The sequence below is a fragment of the Acanthochromis polyacanthus genome, chromosome 11 (assembly GCF_021347895.1).
Source record: "Acanthochromis polyacanthus isolate Apoly-LR-REF ecotype Palm Island chromosome 11, KAUST_Apoly_ChrSc, whole genome shotgun sequence".
Classification (NCBI taxonomy): Eukaryota; Metazoa; Chordata; class Actinopteri; family Pomacentridae; genus Acanthochromis; species Acanthochromis polyacanthus.
Window position 1 is genome coordinate 19,841,786 of NC_067123.1, and position 9,973 is coordinate 19,851,758.

The following is a 9,973-nucleotide window of genomic DNA, read 5'->3' on the forward strand; positions in this document are numbered from 1 at the left end:
TATAAAGTCAAGCACCATCTACGATACACTCAATCTCCTAAACTGTGTTGGAACACTGATCTTTCAACTTGAATTTCATTTTAGGATAGAGAAGAAGTAATACGGAGGCAAATCTGAGGAGTGGTGATCATGTTTTTGTGTTTAACCCTAGGATGCATAGGTGGGGTCAAAATTGACCCCAGAGGTTGTTATTCCTTAATATCTTTAAGATTGAAAGTTTTGATATTTTCATATTCCAGGTATTCCTCATAAAACATGTTTGTGACGTGATGCCATTTGCATTTTTATTCATTTTTTCATTAATTTAAAAAAAATTCAGTTTTTATATCAGTACCCCACTCTTCCATGGGCGGGGTCAAAAATGACCCCAAGTATTTCCAATGGGATATTTCACTTAAAATTGGTTCTTGGCAACTGTGAGGGTACAGACCACCTAGGAGGTCATTTTTGCACAGCATTATACATGTAAGTATTATCTCCATTTATGAACTTATTTTTCATTGACAGAATATGTGAATTTTATGTGAATATCTGTGAAATTTGCCTAGTTTGTGGTTAGCTAGCAATACTGTTAGCTAACAATACTGTTAGCTAACATTATTATTAGCAAACAGTATTGTTAGCTAACACAATCACACACACACACACACACACACACATGCACGCATACACATACACTCATACACTGTTGTTGCACTGTTATTACACAGTATCTTAGCTAACAGGATTGATAGCTAAAGTATTGTTAGCTAACACAAACACACACACTCTCTCACACACACACACACACACACACACACATACACCATTGAATAATCGATGATCATACAATAGGCTACCTAATGGGGTAGTGTGTGTGTGTGTGTGTGTGTGTGTGTGTGTGTGTGTGTTTGTGTTAGCTAACAATACTTTTACCAAACAATCCTGTGAGCTAACATACTGTGTAATAACAGTGTAACAACAGTGTGAATATGAGTGGAGGTGTGTGTGTGTGTGTGTGTGTGTGTGTGTGTGTGTGTGTGTGTGTGTGTGTGTGTGTGTGTGTGTGTGTGTGTGTGTGAGTGTGTGTGTGCGTGCACTCCCGTAGATTTACTTACAAAGCTACAAATGATTTAGCCATCAATCTAACATTTAGCCACCAACTTCTGTTGGAAATGCAAAAGCCCTGTCTGCAATGGTCACAGCCACAAGAAAATAGTCTGTGAAAGCTGTGAAGAGTGAGAAGAGACATGTTTGTGTCTGAACATGAATGTTGAATGAATGTTATTGAATGTTATGATTGTTATGAATGTTATTGATTATTGTTACTGAATGTTAATTTATGTGTCCCTCTGTCTGTTTTAAAATACGGAGGAAGATTAAACATGTTTTGATACCGTTTCAGTGATTGTTATGTGATAAAATTTGAATTAAAAGTGAAGAAAGAACATATCAAAACTTAAAATACTCTTTTGTTGAACAAAATATATAATGTCTCACCAACGTGAAAGAAATGTCTCAAGTTTATTGCAAAAATGCATTGATTTCAATTGGGGTCATTTTTGACCCCACCCATGGAAGAGTGTAGGTATTGGTTGGCCATGCATCCAAGGGTTAAATAAAACATGAGTAATCGCCACATAGTGTTTGGAAACACTTACACGCCATTGTACCACATTTGAAGTTGTTGCACCAAATCTCCTCCTTCAGATCCCTTTATGGTTCAACCCTGGGGGATGAATTCTTGATGCACAAACACAAGAATGTCAAGAAAACAACAAGCATGTTCCTGGCACACTTCTGACCAGATGCCATTTGTTTGATTTTAGAAACCGTGGGCTCTTCCACTGTCATGTTTCTTTAGTCCGTGGTAGCTGCAGATCACCTCCTGTCATCAGTTATGATCCTCCATAAAGATTGGATCTTTCAATGCAAATCGTGACACTTTTCACTAAGGTATACAGAATTTTGATTAGTTATCAGGGAACAAATAATCAGCAAATAAGGACCTAGCAAAGCACTCAGAGAGCACAGTACTCCACCAAGGCTGTTCATTCCCCCATATGGCATTGTCGAAAATGCAGCATTTTTTTTATGTGACAGTCGACCCACGTTTTGTGCACAACATTATTCAAAAATGGACCAACAGATTTGGATGAAATTTTCAGGGAAGGTCAAAAATGACATGATCCAAGTGATTAGATTTTGGCAACGATGCAACTTATAATGCTGCATTTCTAAAAACTCAAAGCATTTAGAGACGCAGTATTCCGCCAAGGCTGTTCATTCCATTTGCCATTGGCATAAATGTAGCATATTTTTGAAGAAATGCAGCATTTTTTCGTGAGTTACAGATGATCAGAAATCGCAGCAACATAGAATGTGGCAATTTAATATAGATGCACCCACAAACAAAATGACCTTGCGCTGAGCACAGGTGTATGTTATTCATGTGTACATTATGTATGGATACTGAATCACGTGACCTAAATATGTAGAGGGCGATGGGAACTGATGGGACTTGGAAACACCCCCACAATTTAATCAGTTGTTCCTTGTATCATTTCTGACAGATAAGTCTCGATAAGTCCGCAATGGTGGATTTGTAGTAGGATTGCAATCATGTGATTGTCAGCAGGCAGCTGACGCAGCGTTCACTTGTTGTCACAGTTACAGTGATGCCGTGCCGCTATCTCACAAGGACACAGAAATCTTTATCAAATCCGTGGATCCAGACGAGAAGCCGCATCACAAATCTTATCAATTGGTCCTTGTGTCATTTCTGACCTTCCCTGAAAATTTTATCTAAATCCATTAATCCGTTTTTGAGTAGTGTTGCTAACAGACAGACAAAAAACAACGCCAGTTTTCACATAACTAAGCCATGTTCCTTGGCAGAGTAACTACGTGTTTGCAACATTGCTACATTAGTTAACAGCCAGTTCTTGAGGAACTAGTAATCACATATATTAACTTATTCTCGTCTTCATGGGTGTTAACCCTTCTAGTGGCCCCTCAGTTAATTGATGTGTTACATAATAGTACTTCATTATTTCTGCATAATATACAAAACAACACCTAACCAGTTACACATCATGACTTCATTTTCACCCACCTTTTAGTTATAGTATATAACTACTCAGGGCCTTTTTGTGCCTAAAAATCTGAACTAAGGCTTGCCTTTTCTGTTACAATGCCTACATCACAATTATGCAAGCGTAATAACATGGTATACGTCCATCTTTTCATCATCACCTTTGTGGCTGTGTCTCAACGTACTTGACGCTGCTTTGTAGAGGAGTGCTCTGAATGTTATGGAGGTCATTTGTTTGTTGTTTGCTATAGTCACAATCATGCAAGTTATCCTGCACGCTTCGAATTAATGAGAGCAAGCTGCTTTCATAACATGGCTCAAGTCTTGAATGGCTAATGCAATAATAAACATTAACCTGCTTGGTTTAGGTGAATTTCTCAGTATTTTTTTTTCTGGTTGCTTGATTTGACTTGTTATTTAGCAGGAAGGCCCCACTGAGATACACCGTCTTCTGTTATGGAGTCCTCATCAGGATGGGCAGTAGGAAGAGATAAAAGGTTAGAAGTGCAACCATGAACACCAGAATAAATGCAGCAAAACACAGCCAACAAACACATGACATGTTGAAAACAGTAACACTTTTATGGGAGCAAATTGGTGTTTTTCCACCACTAGTCAGCGCGCACACACACACACACACACACACACACACACACACACACACACACACACACACACACACACACACACACAGACACACAGGCAGGTTAACATTGGGGATGCATTTTGGTAGTTTCTACTAATGCCTACTGACTATAGCAGTGAAACGTGAACTCAGAAGCCTTCACAGCCCCAGGAGGGCTCTCTGCTGTTCTATTGCATTCTAACTTGTCACCACTAGATGCCACTACATCATATACACCGCTCCTTTACACATGTCATGATTTTTGCTGGCCTTACCCTCAGAAAGAAAGTCACTTTCATTCTTGTTCGCAGCCTCCAGCTTTATTTCAAATGAGCATTGTCCTCCCTGGTCCTCTTAAAACCTACAAACACCGTGGGAGCTTTGGAAGCACCTACAATGAAAAAACGGTCAAATGTAAAACACTCTGCTTACTCTAGTCATTTCTCAAGTTTCAATGTAAACCAACTTTTATTCAGTGCTTTCACATACTGCCTTTTATCAAATTTAAACAACAATCTACAAATCAGAGAAGAGCTCATTTTGTGTTCACACACATTCATTCTATACCTGAACAAATCAGAAAACAGTGAAAAATAAAACATTTTCTACACACTGCAGCTTCATTACGTTCAGTCATGTTATAATGTAATCAAGCACAATGTTAAAAAGTGGGTAAATAAAGCTGATCTACATGCACTATATATATATATATATATATATATATATATATATATATATATATGTATACAGTACCTTGTGAAAGTATTCGGCCCCCTTGAACTTTTCAACCTTTTGCCACATTTCAGGCTTCAAACATAAAGATATAAAATTGTAATTTTTGTCAAGAATCAACAACAAGTGGGACACACAATTGTGAAGTGGAACGAAATTTATTGGATATTTTAAATTTTTTTAACAAATAAAAACCTGAAAAGTGGGGCGTGCAATATTATTCGGCCCCCTTGCATTAATACTTTGTAGCGCCACCTTTTGCTGCAATTACAGCTGCAAGTCGCTTGGGGTATGTCTCTATCAGTTTTGCACATCCAGAGACTGAAATTCTTGCCCATTCTTCCTTGCAAAACCGCTCAAGCTCAGTGAGGTTGGATGGAGAGCGTTTGTGAACAGCAGGCTTCAGCTCTGCCCACAGATTCTCGATTGGATTCAGGTCTGGACTTTGACTTGGCCATTCTAACACCTGGATACGTTTATTTGTGAACCATTCCATTGTAGATTTGGCTTTATGTTTTGGATCATTGTCCTGTTGGAAGATAAATCTCCGTCCCAGTCTCAGGTCTTTTGCAGACTCCAACAGGTTTTCTTCCAGAATGGTCCTGTATTTGGCTCCATTCATCTTCCCATCAATTTGAACCATCTTCCCTGTCCCTGCTGAAGAAAAGCAGGCCCAAACCATGAGGCTGCCACCACCATGTTTGTCAGTGGGGATGGTGTGTTCAGGGTGATGAACTGTGTTGCTTTTACGCCAAACATATGGTTTTGTGTTGTGGCCAAAAAGTTCGATTTTGGTTTCATCTGACCAAAGCACCTTCTTCCACATGTTTGGTGTGTCTCCCAGGTGGCTTGTGGCAAACTTTAAATGAGACTTTTTATGGATATCTTTGAGAAATGGCTTTCTTCTTGCCGCTCTTCCATAAAGGCCAGATTTGTGCAGTGTACGACTGATTGTTGTCCTATGGACAGACTCTCCCACCTCAGCTGTAGATCTCTGCAGTTCATCCAGAGTGATCATGGGCCTCTTGGCTGCATCTCTGATCAGTCTTCTCTTTGTTCCAGGTGAAAATTTAGAGGGACGGCCGGGTCTTGGTAGATTTGCAGTGGTCTGATACTCCTTCCATTTCAATATGATTGCTTGCACAGTGCTCCTTGAGATGTTTAAAGTTTGGGAAATCTTTTTGTATCCAAATCCGGCTTTAAACTTCTCCACAACAGTATCTGGGACCTGCCTGGTGTGTTCCTTGGTCTTCATGATGCTCTCTGCACTTTAAACAGAACCCTGAGACTATCACAGAGCAGGTGCATTTATATGGAGACTTGATTACACACAGGTGGATTCTATTTATCATCATCATCAGTCATTTAGGACAACACTGGATCATTCAGAGATCCTCACTGAACTTCTGGAGTGAGTTTGCTGCACTGAAAGTAAAGGGGCCGAATAATATTGCACGCCCCACTTTTCAGGTTTTTATTTGTTAAAAAAGTTTAAAATATCCAATAAATTTCATTCCACTTCACGATTGTGTCCCACTTGTTGTTGATTCTTGACAAAAAATTAAAATTTTATATCTTTATGTTTGAAGCCTGAAATGTGACGAAAGGTTGAAAAGTTCAAGGGGCCGAATACTTTCGCAAGGCACTGTAGATATAGATATAGATAGATAGATAGATAGATAGATAGATAGATAGATAGATAGATAGATAGATAGATAGATAGATAGATAGATAGATAGATAGATAGATAGATAGATAGATAGATAATGTATTAGTGAGCCACCAGAACAACACTTTCCTAAAAGACAACTGCATTGTGAGTAGCAGCACTCAGGGTCCTATTTAAAAGGTGGAGATCCCTGGGCTAAAGACCAGATTGGCTCCAAATTCTTTTGAGCGTACAAAATACAACCAGTGTTCTACACATCAGGCTCAAGAGTATGCACACAGAGTAAAGGTATTGACTGCTATGGGATCTTAGCGTTAACAATAGTAGATTTGAACTGTGTTTTTAGGAAGCGATAAGATAATGAGAGACAAAGAAGAAAATGCAGCATAATTATAGGCTTTTGGTGGTGACAAACCTCTACAATTCAGATGAACCAAACGGCATTAAAGGCAAAGCATAATGACACCATCAAAAGCAGCCAGACAGCAAGGAGTTATGTTCGAGAGCTCCAGTTTTCACTCATTTCCATGTATAACATACAGCTCACCAAGCAAACAGACAAAGGGGTCACCCAGGTGCAGCCGATGGTGGCAGTTGCAGCAGCCAAGCAGAGCTTCAGCCTGACCACCTATTTCTCACACCCCATGCTGATTGCCCACCTGGCTCTTATATTCTCCTCCCACACTTCTGTGACCTGCCCCCACTTCTATTAAAAAAAAACCCACAATATTAATTATCCTTTATTCTTAAAATGCGATACAAATGAAAGAAAAGTGTAGAGTCAGAAGGCGGGCGTAACTAAGTGACGACAGAGGCGCAACGATTCTGACAGAAACAACCGGCGCACAATAAACAGTTATCTTTCGACTCGGCTTTGGCCACAGCCCTTAAAGATTTGAAGCTAAAATTCAACTTGAAAGATAAACAAAGAACGGCACTGAAGTGTTTCATTGAGAAGAAAGATGTATTTGGACTTATGCCGACGGGATATGGCAAATCCTTAATATACCAGTTGGCTCCACTGGTTGGGAAGCTAATGGGACTTAGCCACAATCCAGCGCTCTAGGAACTACGTCAGCCTATGCGTTGCGCTGATTGGTTGTATACCTACCCAATTGCTGCAGTGATTTGATAGACAACCTTTTAGCCCGCCTCCCTCCCTGTCGAGCGTGCCTAGACCCTTGCGTCTTCAGAACATGGATCTAGCGTGGCTAGGCTAGTATGAAGGCTGTCATCCATCACATACTATTTGCTGTGTGGCTTGTAGAGAGATCAACTAACTAAGGTTTAAACAGTCAATCGCAGTGTTCTACTGGAAGTGCCAACTTTTCTGGATTCTTTTGCAGCAAAGTTCTTGATTAAATCACTGAAAATCCAGCATTTGAACCACATCTCTCTCAGCTGACACCAGAGACAAATGGTTCAGTCTTACTTGTCCCATTTTGGACTGGGTTAATAACTGACTCTAACTTCAACTTTTATAATACTCTGTCACAGACACAGACAGCTGTGGATGTTGTTATTATTATACTACATTTCTCATCCAGGGACTGCTCAGTGGCTTGTTGATCAGCACTTTCCCTTTGCCCCGGTTTGAGTTCCTGCCTTCCTGGGATCTTTTTGCATGGAGTTTGCATGTTCTCCCTGTGCATGTGTGGGTTTTCTCAAGGTACTCTGGCTTCCTCCCACAGTCCAAAACATGCTCAGGTTGATTGGTAACTCTAAATTGTCCATAGGTGTGAATGTGAGTGTGGTTGTTTGTCTCTATGTGTAGCCCCTGCCTTCACCCTAAGTCAGCTGGGATAGACCCCTGCAACCCTAATGACGGTTAAGCGGTGTAAAGATAATGGATGGATATATTTCTCATCCACTACTGTGTGCTTGGAAGACTCAATTCCATACATTGGCAGTAGGTCATAAAAACATATTCTTTGCACACTGCTGCCAAGCATATGCAGGACTTGTAGTGTAGTCTCCATGCATGACACAGTATTGTATTTCTTACAGCGGTGTAGGCAGACTTGTATTTTATATATAACCTTTTCCAATGTCAGATGAGCCTTTATGTTCCTTTTAGTCAGAGTGGCTTGACCCTTGCAACTTTCGAAGGGATGCCATTTCTCCCAGAGTCTTCCTTCCTGTAGATTCATGCAGATGGACCTTAACTGAGGCCAGTGAGATCTGCAGATCTTTTGATGTTTGTCTTGGTTCTTTTGTGACCTCCTGGATTAGATATCAATGATCTTGGAGAAATGTTGGTAGGCCGGACACTCCTGGAAAGGTTTCTCAGTGTGGTTCTCTGAAGTCCCAGAGCCTCAGCAATGGCTTTGTAACCCTCCAGACTGATAAACATCAATGATTTTGTAACCCACCTAAAATGTGACATCAATAAATAAATAGTTAATTAAAATACATAAAAACGTTGAAATGGTTACATCTGATCCACCAAGAGTTAAAATCTGATGATTAAAATGCATAAATAAGTTCATTTGCTTGAAATATGTTCATTTAATTCATTGAAAGTCAGTTAAAACAGTCAGAAAGCTCCTTTAATGGAAATGATTAAAAGTATGGCTTATAAAAGTTACAATGCTCCTTCCCCTTTAAGAGATTTGCTGCCTCTTGCCTTTAATCAAAACGTGCACTGTAGAGTGCCTATATAATGAGATGGCGACAACTGGGGATTTGAAGCCATTTTGTTTCCATTCACTTAATATGGGACGCGCAGCGCGAGGTGCACATTCACGAAAACTATGGATTGTTTACTGATTTCAAGACATGTTTTGGACAAAATAATTTACTGGCTTGTTTTGTCTGAATGTCCAAGGTTGAATTATGGCCGTTTTGTGGAATATTTTCATCTGTGACTAGTTTTGAGCCTTCAAAGGTGAGTTGTGCTGTTTACGTTATTTGCTGTTTGTTGGACAAATGTGTTTATATTACCTGCTGTGGTAATCACATCTGAAAGTGGTTTATACCGGCGGATTCATGAGAATCTAAGCTTTCCATCGGCGTATAGTGTTTGTATAATCGCGTTTGCACCCGTCGGACATTCTTGAAATTCCTATGCAAATTAGTAGGTGTACCGCCGGCGGTACACTGAAGCTTAAGGGGTTAAAACGAGTTTTTTGGAGATTGGAAAAAGAAAACCAGCCTGGTTGCTGATGCGCGAGGATTGTGTTGAAGTTAACCGCGATGGTTTTTGGTGAGTTTTGATTTGTTTTATGGTAAACTTTTTCTGCAACATGTACGCACGTGGATGCTAGCAAAAAGGGCTAATGTTGAAACGTGGAGGAAATCGTTAATCCTGTTTAGCGGTGAATGTTTTGTTTATTGAGGAGACCAAATGTGTATCATTACATGTCCTGTTAGTGGAAGAGTTTCACTGCATTTAAAACGTTTTATTTTGTTTAAAGGACAATGCTTTTATAATCGAAAATGCTGCTCTGTAACCATGTCTTCTTTGATGAGCGACTTAGCAGTACTGTTAAGATGCACAAGCATGCAGAGTGTAGTTTTAGTTCATGTAGCCATGATAATTCATTTTATTTATGACCCGTTGTGCAGGTCAGGTTTTTTGGTCCTGCTGAATTGGTCAGAGACTTTCTGTTCCGTGGCGTGCGAGGAGACGAGGCACACACGACGTGGGATTTTAGATGACGAGCCAGACCCGTGAACTCTGTTTTCAGTGACAAGAACTCATCTTCATTGTGCCAGTGAGGACACCGCTGTCGCTTTCGAGCTGCTGGTAAACTCGCTGCCTGAGTGGTAGGAGTATTGGATCCTTTTTTTTTCCTCTATTTGAACTAAACTGAGTTGGAGTAAACAACTGAACTGGAACTGAGAACATAATTGGAACTGAACTTGAAGTGAA